This window comes from Cololabis saira, chromosome 2, assembly GCF_033807715.1.
Source record: "Cololabis saira isolate AMF1-May2022 chromosome 2, fColSai1.1, whole genome shotgun sequence".
Classification (NCBI taxonomy): Eukaryota; Metazoa; Chordata; class Actinopteri; order Beloniformes; family Belonidae; genus Cololabis; species Cololabis saira.
This window is the reverse complement of record NC_084588.1, coordinates 28,333,819-28,350,203: the sequence shown is the minus strand read 5'-3', so window position 1 is coordinate 28,350,203 and position 16,385 is coordinate 28,333,819. Positions and strand designations below refer to the sequence as shown.

Sequence of the window (16,385 nt, the reverse complement as noted above, 5' to 3'; positions counted from 1 at the left end):
TTTACTAAATAGCAATTATTGTGGTTTTCAGTGCAGAATACATGTGCAGTGCAGAATATATGCCCAAGAAGCCCCTAACATTTAAAAAAAAAACATTTAATCTTACTGATTTAATTATGATTTAACATTTACCCAAGCTGTGAGACTAACACAACCACGCACATGCACACATAGGATAAGCTTGCGTTATGTAATATTTCTTTGGTTTTCAGATGAGCACAGTTTTAACACGTTCCATATGTCTCTCTCTATGACTGGTTGATTCTCATGAAAAGTATTAATCTGATAAATGATTGGATAAGCCGCTTGGATCTGAAAAACGGCTCCCAGCTCTGGGATTGTCCATTGAGCTTAGAACGGCGATTGGCCCACTGGTCAACTCATGCGTACTTGCGTGCCTGCATGTGTGTGTTGTGTACCTGTGTGTTTGTGGGGGGATGTTTATGATTAATGTGGGCTGTGTGGTATTTGGGAAACCAACCAACAGTTTATGATGTAAAAACATGCCAATCTGCTACTAATGCATGTTTGATGCGGCTGTTTTTTTTCTTTTTGTTTTTTTTTTTAATGTGACCAGAGTGGACACATGGATAAATCGCTCTCTCTCTCTGCACAGAACTGCTGAATGTCTCTGCCCTCCACTACTTTCTTTATATCTTGACCCTCTGTAGATGTCTTCTTTAATAAATGTTCACAGCCTGATGTCTCCTCATCCGCCCTCGTCCTTCCTCTCCAGGTTGACAGTCGCGAGCGTGTGTTTTGTGTACAGTGTGTGTGAGCTTGCACATGCTCATCGTGGGTGGTTTTTTGTATATAATTGAGGGTTGCCTGGTGCGCCTGCGTTAGGCATCAGTATTAACCCCCTCCCCAAGCATGTCAACCAGCCCTTGTCCAAGCAGAGGTGAGATTCATCGAGATTAGGTTTAACTAAAGTAACATGTATGGTTAAAACAAGTTAATCCATTATTGATCATGAGGGAGGGCTGAAGGTAGATGAAGGAAGTCATGGGGTTGGGGCGGCAGCCTCCATCATGCTCGGAGATGACACAGCAGAGTCTCGGCATCAGATGGACACATGCACACATTGTGTTTGTCAGTTTGACTGACTGCTGGGGTCTACTTTAATGTCAGTTTCTTATTTTGAGACATAAGGGAAAGTATCTCATAGATTTTTTAAAACACCCACGAGTGCCATGCTGCATATTACAGGGTTGTCATTGGTCAGGCTTGAAATAGATTATTTTCTCATCTTTTTAAACCTTGTACAGAGCATTGGAGTAAGAGCAAAGGTGGGTTGCAGCGAAGCTGTAGAGGCAGATGGTGAATAAAAGTTACATGTGACTTTGCTGTTATGCGATGTTCAAAAATGACATTTTCCGGCACTTGCGTGACAACATTCCAACACTGAAGATAGAAGTAGAGCTAAATGTCTTTGTTTTTATAGTTTTGTTAAGACCCAGAGCTTATTATTCATTTATATGCTATAATATTTAAGACTGTAGACACATGTGACGTTATTTAATACTACTCATATGAGGATTGTAGCTCTGACTGGTTTTAAAGGTCACTGACTGGAAGTAAATACTTAAAAGTGCTGTTACATTTCTTATTTTTACTAGACAAATTGAGATTTCCTTTTGTTTTTTTTTTTGGTTACCAGCACCAGTCTGATCAGTTCATGTCAACATAGTGAGCTTTTAGTTAGATAATGCACACTGTCTAGCACTGTTAAGAATCAAGGAAGTTGCTGGTTTGGATCCTGCCCGCAGTCTTTTTGTGTGGAGTTTTTCTCTTCATGTCCTGAAGTAATTTAACCTCCTTTAACAGTCCAAAAATGTGCATGTTTTTTTGTGGATCAGGTGATACGCTGAGGCAGACTTAATGGTAGAAAGTGAAAACAAAAATGACAAAGGCAATTTACATACATGATTATACGTACTGATTTACACTTTTTGTTTTACAAAGTTTCAACTGGTGCTGGCACCTAGAAGAGGGATCCCAGCCTCTTCCACACAGTGACTCCTACAGTGTATTGATTTCATCATGAATGTGTTAAAGCAGTAAGTGGCTCACTTCAAAAGTGCATGTTTTGATCAGGCACAGTACTTAAAAAAGTTTTTAAAAAAGGCATCAGTAACAAGGGAATAATTATATTATTAAAAACTGTGTACAGTATAATAATTGTATTATTATCTTTGTCAGTATATATCTCACGAAACAGACAAATTAGTCCTCTGCTTCTAACCCATCGCTAGTTGCACTAGGAGCAGTGGGCTGCCATTTTTCCAGGGCCCAGGGACGGCCCCAGGACATTTCCTGACATGTGTGTTTCCCACTAATGATATTTAAGTGAGTGCAGTTCCATTTAACTTAACTACTTATCTGCAGGAGAACCACAGTCATTTTGGATTATTAAATCCAGCAGCTGATTATATGAGGTTGAATTATTTTCAGAATTCAGATTAGTTATGGCGTGAACAGCGACACATTCTTTTAGAGCGCCTCCTGGAAAGAACAATCCATCCATCCTTCCATCTTCTTCTGCTCATCCGTTACCGGGTTACGAGGGCAGCAGTCTTAGTAGAGATGCCCAGACTTCCCTCACCCCAGACACTTCCTCCAGCTCTTCCGAGGGGAGTCCGAGGCGTTCCCAGGCCAGCCGAGAGACATAGTCTCTCCAGCGTGTCCTGGGTCTTCCCCGGGGTCTCCTCCCGGTGGGACATGCCTGGAACACCTCCCTAGGGAGGAGGGACATGCCTGGAACACCTCCCTAGGGAGGAGGGACATGCCTGGAACACCTCCCTAGGGAGGCTTTCAGGAGGATCCGGTACAGATGCCCAAGCCACCTCCGCTGACTCCTCTCAATGTGAAGAGCAGCGGCTCGACTCCGAGCTCCTCCCGGGTGGCCGAACTCCTCACCCTATCTCTAAGGGAGTGTCCAGCCACCCTGCAGAGGAAACTCATCTCAGCCGCTTGTATCTGATCTTGTCCTTTCGGTCATTACCCAAAGTTTATGACCATAGGCGAGGGTAGGTGCGTAGATTGACCGCTAAATTGAAAGCTTCACCACGACGGACCGGTACACCGACCGCATAACTGCAGACGCTGCACCAACCACCACTGCTATTGTTTATTTCATACAGACTCATGCTGCCTTCATTTGTCTTCTAATGCAAAGTGGCAACCGATGACTTCTTTACAGGGAGAAAAAAAAGTAAAGATTGATTCCTTCTTCTTTTAAGCTCAGTTGTTGTGTGTATAAATGCATGTTGCCGTAAAGTGTGACTTGATGTAAAGAGTCCTTGAGCTTAAAGCACACAGGATATTAGTCACAACCTTGTGGCAGAACACTGTCTGCTTGGCAGTTTTTAATATCATCTTCTTCTGGATAATGCTCCCTTTTTGGCTTGAAAGTTGCTCTATATAGCAATATTACTCCTGACCACATTGGGGCAGCATATTACAAAAATGTGAATGTCATTAGTGTAAGCCATAACAATTTACACTTCTAATGGGACAAAGTGGGATTACAAGCATGCTGGACCAACCAACCCCAGTAAGCTACTGTCAGTGGTTCCTTTTCATTACAGCAGATCTACAAGACCCCATGTGGTCAGAAGTGGTATTGCTACATAGTGTGGCTTTAATGTGTTGTTTTATAATTATTAAAGCAGGCAAATGAGTATTGGTCTCTGTGGACAAAATCCTGCAACTGCCTTGATTCACGAACACAAGCACTTCCAGCCCATCGGAATAACGACAAGGGCCGGAGCACAAATTAATGTAGAGGTACAAACAGGCATGGTGGCCGTCATGTGGCCATACGTGGCATGGAGGAGGAGCCTGGTAAATCTATCCTCAGATTCAGTCAAATATGTTGTTTTTTCTACCACTTAATTAACCTGTTTGTTAGAAAAAGAGTGGAGAGCAACTTTTTAACACATTAATTGGGCTCGTGCCTGACCCAAATTATTGGTAAATCTGGGACTCAATTTCTAAGGGAACATGAATGCTTGAAAAAAATGTTACATAAGACTGCAGATTAAAGTCAAAAGATGTCCATCTATCCATCCATCCATTTTCTACACCCTTTCATCACGATCACCGGCGGTAGATGGGCTGGAGCTCATCCTGGGTACAACGCCACGGTACACCGTGGGTAGGTCTGGCTTGAGTCTGGTGGACCCAGGTTCAAGCCCCGAATGGCAACCAAGATGAACCACCATGGGCCCCTGAGCAAGGCCTTAACCTTAATTGCTCCACGGTGTGTGTGTTTCAGATGTAAGTCGCTTTGGATAAAAGTGTCTGCTAAATGACAGTAGTAGGCAGTACTCGAGTTGAGGGTGGATGAGGGGGGACGGCATCCCCCCTGAAATAAAAACAGTCAAAATCATCCCCCCTGTAAAACTGTCACCCCCCCTTTCCATCCCTTATGTCATTTCATCAATGAATGTGGTTTTACTGCTATTTCAACATTTAGAGTCATCACCAGATATAAACACCAGAAATAACACCAGAAAAAATAACTTATTTGACAATTTTCACCTGTTTCAAGTAGATTTTCACTTGAAATAAGTAGAAAAATCTGCCAGTGGGACAAGATTTATCTTATCATTACAAGCAAAAAAATCTTGTTCCACTGGCAGATTTTTCTACTTATTTCAAGTTAAAATCTACTTGAAACAGGTAAAAATTGTTGTCTTTTCCAGTGATGAGTCTTGTTTTAAGTGTAATGAGATTTTTTTTACTAAAGTTAGACATTTTAACTAGAAATAAGACAAATATTCTTGTTAAGATTTTGAGTTTTTGCAGTGATCCATTTTACTTATCCTGTGAAGGACAGAGTCATATTGATACGTTCAGAAAACTTTTTTATTGTTGTGTTTTGATCTATTTGATGTAAGCCCAGTGGATATTTAAAGCTTACAGAAGGCTGCATTTAACTGCTGCTATGTCATTCCTGCAGTATTTCTGCAGGTGTTTTGGTCAGTGCTATTATTTGTAATATATTATATTATTTGTAATCAGCACAAATTATCTGTCCCCATATGATAAAATCCACCATCCCCCCTGATTTTTTTTTACAACTCGAGTACTGGTAGTAGGTTACCAGTCCACAACAAGGACAACATAAAGAAACCACCATCCCCACACATACTCACTCCTGCGGTCAATTTAGAATTTAGTCAAAGGACCTTTCTAAGATTTTTCATTCGTATAATATGGTGTGAAATATGGATCAGCACAAATGTATTTGTAAGACCCATATTATGCAAGAATGCCATCACAGCCAACAGCAAAACAGCTGTTATGTGATGTAACTGGGCAAACTTCCAGGGAAGGTGCTTGTAGTGGCCAGATTTGGATGTATTTAGAAAATAACTTCTGTAAAACAAGATCATATGTATATATGTCCTGCTAAATTCTGTGACTTGCCACACCCTATTATTTTTTTTCCTTCTGAACACAGCTGCTGCCCCTCCTTTCTCTCACTTGTAGAACCAGGGAGGAGGATCCATCAGGGAGGCTACTGCTTATATGTTTGCATTATGTTTGTATTTATCAAGGAAAACATTGCACTCCAGCGTAATCCCCGAATCGTGGAAACCGTGGCCAGGCTTCGTTCTGTTGGTTACATGTCACAACGGTAGCATTACAGAGACATCTGTAATCCACATGTAACCTCCTCTGACTGCTTCACTCATGACCAGGTGCCCCACTGGTTGCATCAGCGTATTGATTTCAGATGTGGTCAGTACAGTCAACAAAAGAAGCCTCGCTTTGAAAATTTAGAGGATTGTCAATGGATATGTGTTTTATTTTTAGTCAATAAAGGAGCAAGGATAGTACATTTGTCTCATCTGTCTAAGGTGGTTCCTTTTGTTTACTTAAAATATTGCATTAGGTAATCTATATGCACACTGGCAACCAAAATGGTCATTTATTAAGTCCCTGGTGGTGAGATAGTTTGGCTGGTGACCACAAATCAGAAATGGCAAATAACCAAAACACCACCTGACAGAGAGGGTGGAAAAGAGGTATTACAGAGATAAATGTGCTGGAGGAGTGAAGTTTATGAGACGGGAGAGCTATGTGACTGGTGAGAGGATGGTTTGACAGCATGTTGCAGGATGTTCTGATTAGGTGAATATATTTTCTGTAGACAGACAGGAGCCTCTGCAGCAGACATCTTATAACTCATGTTCTTCATTTCCTTGTTTTCAAGGCACAACAACATGAAACTGCAATCTGCATTCAGGTTGTTCATCTTACCTGCGCTATAACAGACCATTGGAAATTGCCTGCAGTATCTGTAATTACGGTTGTGTGTCTGGATTTTGGTTTTGTATGTGTGTCTGGACTGGATGTGCCATCACAGTAGCAATAATGGTTATCTCCAGAGAATTGATCAAACCCATCCAATCCACAAAATCCAAAATATGCAACGATAACACGAGAAAAGGCTGAAAATACAAATCAGTGGGAGCATTTGATGGAGATCTTGGAATTACTTTGAAATCTGTGTTTGATAGTTCGCTTTGCAAAATATTCCAACTGACCCTAAAAAAAGTTACCAATGTGCCAATTATACATTGTCATTTGCAGGTTATGACCAGATTTAACATGTTATATACAGCAGTGATTCTTAACCATAGGGCCGCGGCCCACACTTGGGCCGCGAGCGCCATCTAGTGGGCCGTGAAAGAAAATCAGTTTTGTACGTGTGGGCCGCGAGGGCCGCGGGACTGCATAGCAACTCCCGACCAAATGAGGAGAAGAAGACCCTCAGCTAGCTGTACGTGTAATAGTAAGAGAAATGGTGTGTATTTATAGAGAAAATCCTTCATTTTGCACAGAGTACGTTTAGATCCGCCAGGATCAGGGATCGATTACTTGGGTCTGCGCCCAGAGCGAGCGAGCGCGTCATGATCATTTATCCCGGCGCGTCCCCCGCGGCCGGGGAGGTCGGTGCCGCTCGGGCAATGAGCACCTTCACATGTGCATGAGATTCTGACACCATCCAGACCAGATTTAAAGTCCTGTCAGGAGAAATTAGAGCTCAGTTCTCTCACTGAACGACAGAAAGTGGGGACATAAGATTAAGGGGAAGAAATAAAAACTGCAAAACTGTTCAATTGTTAAGATGTGTTTATATTCATTTATTATAAAAATGTGTTGAGACAATTAACAAAGAAAAGGGGAAATTCAAACTGCTGGTAAAGAAATAAAATAAGATAGCATTTGGAAAATAAAATAAAATCTATTTTATTTTTAAGAGAAAAAAATATGTGTAATTGAAGTTACACATGTTAATGGGCAAATATGTACTTTTTTAATATAACAGTCAGATGCAGATGTTGATACAACTATGAGGCTACTTGAATGTATGTATAAATATATATATATATATATATATATATATATATATATATATATATATATATATATATATATATATATATATATATTTATTATGATGTTCTGGACCTTCGCTTGAGTAAATTTTCTCTAAATGGACCTCTTAAAGTTGAATACCCTTGCTATACAGTGTTAATATTTAACGGGCCCCGGGCCACTCTGTACTGAAAAAATTGGGCCCCAAGGTCAGAAAGGTTAAGAACCCCTGCAGTACAGTATGAAGTGTTGTATGCATGTTTACGGTTCAAGATTTCTTGTCAGTTACTGAGGAAAAATTTAAAGCAGCACAAAGGACTTTTCATGTTAAAATAACAGATTCAATTGTATTTGAAGTAATATTTCCTTAGATTTGGGAAGCTGATGTTATTTTCCAAGCCCATGCCATCCAGCTATTGGCAAACACCAGCCAAATGAGTTTCCTGCTTTGGTCATCTTGTGCAACTATGATGTATAACTTTACAGCGCCATGTCACACATCAACAGTGATGAAATTAGCTTACATAACTACATTAGATTTCACCTCTGCACCTTTGAAATGACCTATTGAGCTAAGAATGACAAATGTTCCTTAGGCTTCTTTAATCAACTGTAATATATACATTGATATATCTATACACTTACCACTTTATTACATATACCAGGTGTATCCAATGAAGGGGCAGGTGAGTGTAATTGCATAAGTAGTATAACAAAGTAGTGTTTGATCTAAATGAAAAAAACTGTCACTTTTAAAAACCTGTGAAATGAAAGATACTCCAAAACCCTGAACAAGCACACAAAAGTTAACATCAATAGATCTAGAAAACAGAATTTTATGATACAGACAGCTTGTCAATCTTGGCAGTGACCTTTTGACTCGTGGTTTTTGCTGTGCAGCCTACGAAGCAGTCTGTCATCCATATCAGAGGCAGTCCGTGGTGACATACCAGCTCCCGAGACCCCTGCTCGTCACTGTGATCCCGCTGCAGGTTCCAGCCTGGACAACTGAAAGAGTGATGTTTTGATTTGCATTTCAATGAGGAACGTTTCTAATGGTGACTGGTCTCAGACTAAAGGAGGATCCAGATCTTTTGCCTCTGTGGAGCAGTCTGTGTAAACGCTGGTACACCCAAGAGATGCCAAAACAACTCTGATCTTTCTGAGCATTGACACTGGAGCCCTGGGAGTGTCCGGTGCTGTCCGGCAGTGGGACATTGACAGCTGATCCTGTGGGTCCTGTGGGTTGTGGAGTGGGGTCTTTTACTGAGCAGTTTTTGCTTTGTTGTGGGGTGCATTGTACTGCTGGGGGAAGCTGATTCAGTGTGGAAGTGCTTATTAGACTTTTCTATGACACAGCTTGAATCAACTTTTCTTGTATATTCTTTTCCCAGGTAAAAACCTTAGCTCTAAAGTGCATAGCTGTATGACTGGACACTATTGAGTCACAGAAAATATTCAGAACATACAACATATCATCCTTTCAAGTAAAAACTGCCAAAGCTGTTGCCAGGGGTGTGTGTTGGAGTTGTAATTGAATGTGGTTAAATATGTTATAACCAAAAGGTAGGAGTTTTACAATAAAGGGTGGAAAATGTTTAAATTGTTGTGCTTTGGGTCTTAAAAACATTACATACCCATAGCTGCCTTTCCTAACTACTAAATTGTATGCATGTGTGGAACTCAGGTATGTTCTCAGACAATTGAGATGCCATTGCACACACCAAGGTGACAGCATCTGGTGATCACCAGTTCTTCCTCTTGTTAATGTACAGTTTTGTAAACTATTTGTATTTTGCATTTGATTTAATGCATGTTTTGGTGCATCTGCATGTGTTTCTGTATTTAATTACAATATTGTGTTTATAATGGCCTTGTTTGAATAAATATATGGCATAATTGGCTTTTGAATAATATTTGCATATTGTTGTGATGGATTAAGCATTAGGTCGATGCCATTTCAGTTATGCTGATATAAGGTGTAATTTGGATACTATAATGGTAAATAATGCAAGTTCAAGTCGATAATTGTGTGTATATTTAATATTTAAAATTCACGTTTCATCTACAAATTAAGTACAATTTAAATCAGTAACATTTACTATTCATTAGACTTTTCTGAGGTGGAGGGTGGTGTTGGAGGCTGGTTATTTTGTTAGATGACTTTAGGACTAGTTAATAGTCATGCCAATCCTTAAAAGCACTCGAGACACTCGAGTCAATCCTCAAATAGACCAGGAGGAGGCTTAGACAGATCATGGACACGCTAGGGAGATCACATCTCTCAGCTGGGACAGAAACACCTGAGTATCCAACTGGAAGAGCTGCAGGAGGAGGAGGGAGGGGGAGGTTTGGGCTTTTCTACCTAGGCTACTGCTGTCAAAGTGGAATTGGAAGTGGAAGTGAATGGATGGATGGATGGATGGATGGATGGATGGATGGATGGATGGATGGATGGATGGATGGATGGATGGATGGATGGATGGATGGATGGATGGATGGGCCTAATATTACTGGTACTTTCACGTGTCAGAGGGTATTTTAGATCATTGTAATTACACTAGATACTATAGTGTGGCTACAGTTCTGGTTATTATTATGATATAGATATGGATATCTGAAATGAAACTCAATGATTGCCGTCGATATCGAGGATGCAGTTTGGATCTCTGAAACTAATCCCAAACCAGATGACAGGAAAAAAGGGATATCATTTGCGCCTTTAGGAAATATTGAAATATGGTATTTGAGTATTCCTAATGATCATTATTTGTAGGTAGGATGTCATGGATACATTTTTTATTACAAATGTGTATGCAGTCCATGTTATGTCCAATTATATTTTTGAAAGTAAAGGCAAAACATTTCTTGTGTGAAATTGGCTGCACCTCCTTTACAAATTCAAACTTCTCGGAAAAGAAACTCTTAAACAAAAACACAAATGACACCTGCTAAGCATAGAAATGGAAAAAGTAAGCTATAAAACTTTCTTCTATTTCGGACAAATAACACTGGCCTTTATGTACTGTGGGGAGAGTGCAGTTTTGTCTAAACCTGGAGATCTTTATTTTGATATGAATTTCAACAAGAACAAGTTAGTTAATCATAAATACTGAAGTTTGTTATGAAAATAAAATCTTTTTTTAAGTAGAGAAAGTCCTTTCAGTTTTTGAAAGCTGAAGTCAGAATCTGCCAAAATAGGTGCTATTAGAATAAAGCTGCCAAATGTAATTTTATTTTACTTACTGAGCACCTTATTTGTGCATAGCATTGTGATGTTACTGCTTTAAATTGAGTTATATATTTTAACAGACATCAAATATATAATTAAACTCTTTCCCTAATTGCATTTGCCATTAACATATTTCAAAATGTATAGGCCATAACTTTAAAGTAACCTATGGCTCTCATTTTGATCACTATGATTCATTAGCTTTTTAAAGGCTTGGATCCCTCTGAATAGTGACATACTCTCTGCCCCGCATGTTAGCTCATCCTGTGGCCTATGCATTTATAATGTCAGACAGGAAGGGCAGGCAGGATCGATGTTGATTCTATAGATAGATGAAGCGATGATCTACGACATCCACACCAGCGGCATGACAGTGAGAAGGCCTTATTTAACAAACGGTCATTTGGAACTGGTCACATCAAATTAAATTAAATGAATCAATCACTCCTAGTTGGTAGGATGTGTATGTGCATGTTATGTGTGTGTATCTGCAGCTAAAAGGGATGTCTGCCTGCATACATCAAAGAAGGTCGGTCCTCATATTAGTATGTCCGGCTATCTGCTGTCCTCTGTTCGATATTGATTGGTCGCATTAGGGAGTCTGCAGGTCAGCGTTTCACAAATGGAGATGGAAGAAGATGGAGGAGGACAGAGACGAGGCGTAGGAACTCATCAAAGGACACAAGCAGATCAGATGAAAGAAAGCTCTATTGAAAAAAAATTGGTAGAAAATTAAACGATGAAAATGAAGAGAAAATGGACAAAAGATCCCTGTATTGTTATTGCTGATGTTTTATTCGCATTCCTGTTTTGATTTAGGGTGCCATGGCTGCTTCCAGATAACATAGCTCTCGCTTTGAACCATTTTGTTTATTACATGCTAATGTAAAATTTGCTTACAACCACGAAGCTCAACATCGATACCAAATACATAATGTTTAGCAACATCCTTGTGTTGCGATGTTTACCTAATTGAGCTGTGGAATTAATTTTATCGATTTGCTCACCCAGCTGACCCGGCAGCACTCATGGTGGAAGCCGTGTTGTTTGCCTGCGAGATGGTCTCTGTTCAGTTCACCAGTACAGGTGCTGACACTAGATAAGCTTCATTTATTCTTGGTAATCCAGTGACCTTCAGCAGCTCTGGTGTTTTGATGTAATTTTAGCTTTGCTTTCCCATCCAGCCCTGTTTGGTTCCCGGCTTATTTCCAACTCCGTTTCTCACAGCCTAAATGTTTTGCTCTGAATAATTTATCACCCTTGAAGGAAACTACATTCAAGCGCTGTGCTAATTTAAGGAGAATTGTTTTACACTTCATTATTTTCTGTAATAGTATCCAGTGTTTCATTTAGATATATTTATAGTTTTGGGCACTATGATGGAAACCCTGTTGCATCAACCGTGAACACACTTCAGAAGATGCGTGTGAATATGACAAGAGAAAACTGGGTTAATTTATGGCTTCAACATTCATTTTGTATCACGTGGACGCGGCAGCAGCAGCCTTATCTAACAAGATGTGCTGGTTTCTCACAAGCTCAGAATTTAGACCCCTCTTGTTGTTTCCATGGCAACAGAATTACTTCGCCCTGCATGTGTGAGGTTAGGGTGATAATGTGCATGGGTTAATGTAATGTGAACGGTCAGGTTTTATGTTCAAGGGGACATGGAGAGGAAAAAAATAGCCATGGTGTGCAGTCATGTCATTTTTCTGTCTCTATCCATGGACGTTTGTTTTGCAGCTCTCCAGGGGACCTTACTTTCTTGTCTGATACAAACGGAAAATTCACAGCAAGTCTACTATTTTAGTTCGAGAACATGTTGGAAAAAACAATGAGTCTATTAAAATTTGTGTGTTGTCAATTTAGTTGAAAGCGCTTTAATTCAGACCTGCCTCTGAAGCCACACCTTTAAAACACCAGTGACCTCACTAGACCTCACTGGTGTTTTTAGCTCCCTGTTTTTTTGTTGTTTTTTCTTTTTATTTTAGAGGGGGATATTAGAGCATTTAACTGCTTGTTTGTTATCGGTGCGTAAAGAAAATTTCTGTTCATATTGCAAAAAATTGTTTCTGAAAAAGATCTCCTACCCAACGTTTATGGTAATAAAGCTAATAAAATAATACATTGGTAATGGCAATGTAGCAACATTTTTTCACACTACACAGCTTATACAGCCTCCTAACTTCACATGCAGGACCTAACTGCAGGAGACTGGAGTCAGGAGTTTGCAAACCAATGTTTTTTTTCTCTTAAAGTTTTCTTTAAAGAAAACTACAACATACAAGATAACAACAAAGAGGTAAAACCTTCAAAACAACAAACATAAAATTACAAATGCGTGGATATTCGTTAGAGTATCATTCAGCCCAGGGCAGTATGGAGTTCATGGAAAGTCTGGAAGAATGTAACACATCAGCAGAACTCAGTTTTACTGTTTACTGTCTCATCTAATAATATCCCAAACTGTTTCCACATTTTTTGATTGTGGCCCCATGACATGCCTCTGTTCATACAGTTCTGCTCCATTTTGAGATTAAAATAATTTCAATTCACCACGAGTGAAACATGGGAAAGAGGGTGACTTCCATTTTTATTAATGAGTTTTTTATCTGCAAGTATATCTATCTTCAAAACCTGCTTTTGGTGAGAGGAAAGGAGGAGCCAAATATGGCTAAGATACAATCACGTTGGATATTTAATTTGTGTCGAGAAGAAAACCAATTGAATATGTCACGCTAAAACTTACTGATCAATCACACAGCGAGGTTTCAATCATATTAACGGGTTTTATTAAACCAAAAACAGGATTTAAGAAAGAAAACTCATAAACAAAACATTAAGAGACAAAATAACAAGAAAATGAACCAAAAGAGCAGAACGCAGGGCACGACACAGTACAGACTAGAAGAGGGGAAGGGGGGAAAGATAAGGCAATGGGCGTTTCCCAGGAACTTGCATACTTGGGAAGTATGAGTTGGGACAACATACTTTGGAGGATGCAAGAACGCATCTCTCGCTGTCTACAATTGGAACAGCAGCGTACTTGTGTTCTCGATTACGTCACATCATAGCTAAAAGACTGACACACTGTAAGCGTAGCATTTACAAGGCAAGGTTTATTTTATTTATATAGCACAATTCAACAACAAGGTTATTCACAGTGCTTTACACAGACATTAAAACATAAATAAAAAGCATGAACAAAACCTTTGTTTAAAAAAATAAATGTTTAATTAGTTATAAAAACAAACACCCTAAACACTGAAACTATATATACTGTATTGCTCTTGCTTACGTTTTTATAACCATTACTTTATACCTTGTGTTTTCTTATGGATTTTATGCTTTGTTATGCCACCTGTGATAGAAATGAAGTCTGCTAAAACTGAAAATAAAAAAACTCAGATAACGTCAAATTAAATTTTAAAATACACTCTCTTCAAAGCTTTATTACAAATATGACGTTTTAATGACAAAATTTTCACATGAAAACAACTTAAAACTGCATTCTGTCAAACAAATACAAAGTTACAACTTTACCCCCTTATCCTCTTTTACTTTTACTTGTTGGTGTGAAATGCATTCTGGGATACTTTGCAGGTTCCACTCCACACAGATGCTGAATGCAGCTTCTCCACGTCTGGTTCTGACTCGGGGAACTGATAAAACATGGATCCAGATGACCTGAGGGGTCTGGAAGGTTCATACTGGGTGAGAAGGTCACTGGTGACAGACTTTCAAAATAAAACAGGAACTAACCAAACCCAAAACCATGACACTTATACTTAAGACCAAACAATCTGTAAACTTTGCCCATATCTGTCAGATTTATACATACCTGAACTAGTCGGACAGCTTTTTTTTTTGTAGTTTTTTTTTTACTATTTTCAACTTTTTACATGTCTGACTTGCCAATATCAATTGTATCCAGTTCAGAGTTTCCTCCTTATACCTTTAATCAGCTGCTTTTACTTACTTAATCAACAAATAGGTGGTGGAGGCTACAGGCTCTGTGCTCTACTAGCTTTATTTTTACCCTCTTACCTTTTGCTAGCTGTATAACATTAAGCACATTTAAGAAGATGATGCTGCTTTAAATGTTGGATTAAGTTTGCGATTCCAAAGGTTTACGGTCAGTCAGATAATTTTCTTTAATTTCAAGTCATCTTTGATTTCCAATCTCAGCCTTTTACACCGGAGTCATAAAAGTACATAAAAGTGACTATGGAAGTGAACGTGGCATGAGCCACACAGGTTTCAACCTCCCATCTGGCTCTCCATGGAAATGGGCACCATAAATGATTGTGTTTGTTGTTATTGAATATTCAGGAAACTCTCATCCCCTGTGCACCCAGGCAAAACAGCTGGTTCTATCAGGGAAATCTGAAACTCTGTCCTGAGAGGCAGGAGTTTGCGCTAAAAACAAAACAGAACTTTGTCAGCTACAAAATACAGTGACATACTGTACTACACAGAGCACTTGAGCAGAGCCGCTTATAAATGTGCTATAAAATGACAAAATAAAGAAATGTTTGGGAACGTTTCGGCACGGTATGACCCCTTTTTAATACGTTTTTGTAGTTCCGTTTGATAATATACATTAAACTAATTAGTAGTTTTTCCAAACACATATTTTCACAAAGTATTATATACAAATTATATTCCTGCAATATGATCTGTTTGAAACATAATCCTGCTTTTGCTCTTTTATTGCTTGTGTTATATATTTCTATTTGTTAACCTTTTGTCACTTTCTTTTGTATGTGTCATTCCCTCTACATCGCCAGTCGTTGCTGCATGAGTACAGACAGTTCTCTTCTGTTTTTAGCCCTCTCCAACATGCGGACACATCCTGGAGCTCTCATTTCACATTTGACTTTTATTTTTCCTTTCAACTAAATTGACCACCAGAAATCTGAAACATTGTCAAGTGAGATGCCCTAGGGAAAGTTTGGATGCCAACCTGCAACATTCGCTTTAGTGGTGTCTATTTGCACAGAATTCTTGTGAATAAAATAAACAAAGGAAAGCGATACAAAAGGCAATGGGAACCCGCAGAAGTATGTTTTTTCTCCCGCCTGTCACTGCACTGGTGTGGCTGTGGCTGTCTTTGTACGTGCGTGCCTTGCTCAGGGACAAGGGGGCACTCAGGATGGATTCATCAGAAGCCGGGAGCTGTGCTGTGCACCATTAGGATCAAGGTTGCTATTTCAGGATGCTACCTGCTGAGGGATGTACTCTGCACACAGTTTTGATGGCCCCTCTGCCCAAATCCATTAAACAAGAAAAGATTGCCTGCTCTGCTCTGTAACAGTTAAAGGCAGTGATTTCAGTTCAGAAATATCTGTACTTCTGAAATCTGTAACAATGCATTTAAATCATTGATTGCAGTTTCCTATTTATACCCATCTTTGCTACTGAAGTTAGATCTGACACCGACACATTTGACCTCTACTGAGATGTCTGACTTTCAACCTGACATTTGTTTTTTTTTTTTATATTGTATACATGTCTGTCCTTAAGATGGGACAGTTACAGCTACACAGATGTTCACTCATTTTCTTTCTCCTGCTGTTTTAGTGCATGATAGATAATAAACAAATCCCAATTTTACATGTTTCCATGTTAATTGCTTGGTCACAATAGTGGGGAAAAAGCAGCTTTTCATGCATGTATTTAACCTGCTCATGTTGTGTGAAGATAAATATATTTAAGCAGCCTGACTCAATGTGCTTAACTTCGATTTGCTGGCCCA

General features: G+C 39.3%; 1 protein-coding gene across 10 annotated transcripts in view; it reads left to right on the top strand.

Annotated features, from left to right (window-relative positions):
- The window catches only part of tjp1a (tight junction protein 1a), a 122,323-nt gene that overhangs the window by 22,845 nt on the left and 83,093 nt on the right, over window positions 1–16,385 (top strand). The window lies entirely within an intron of this gene.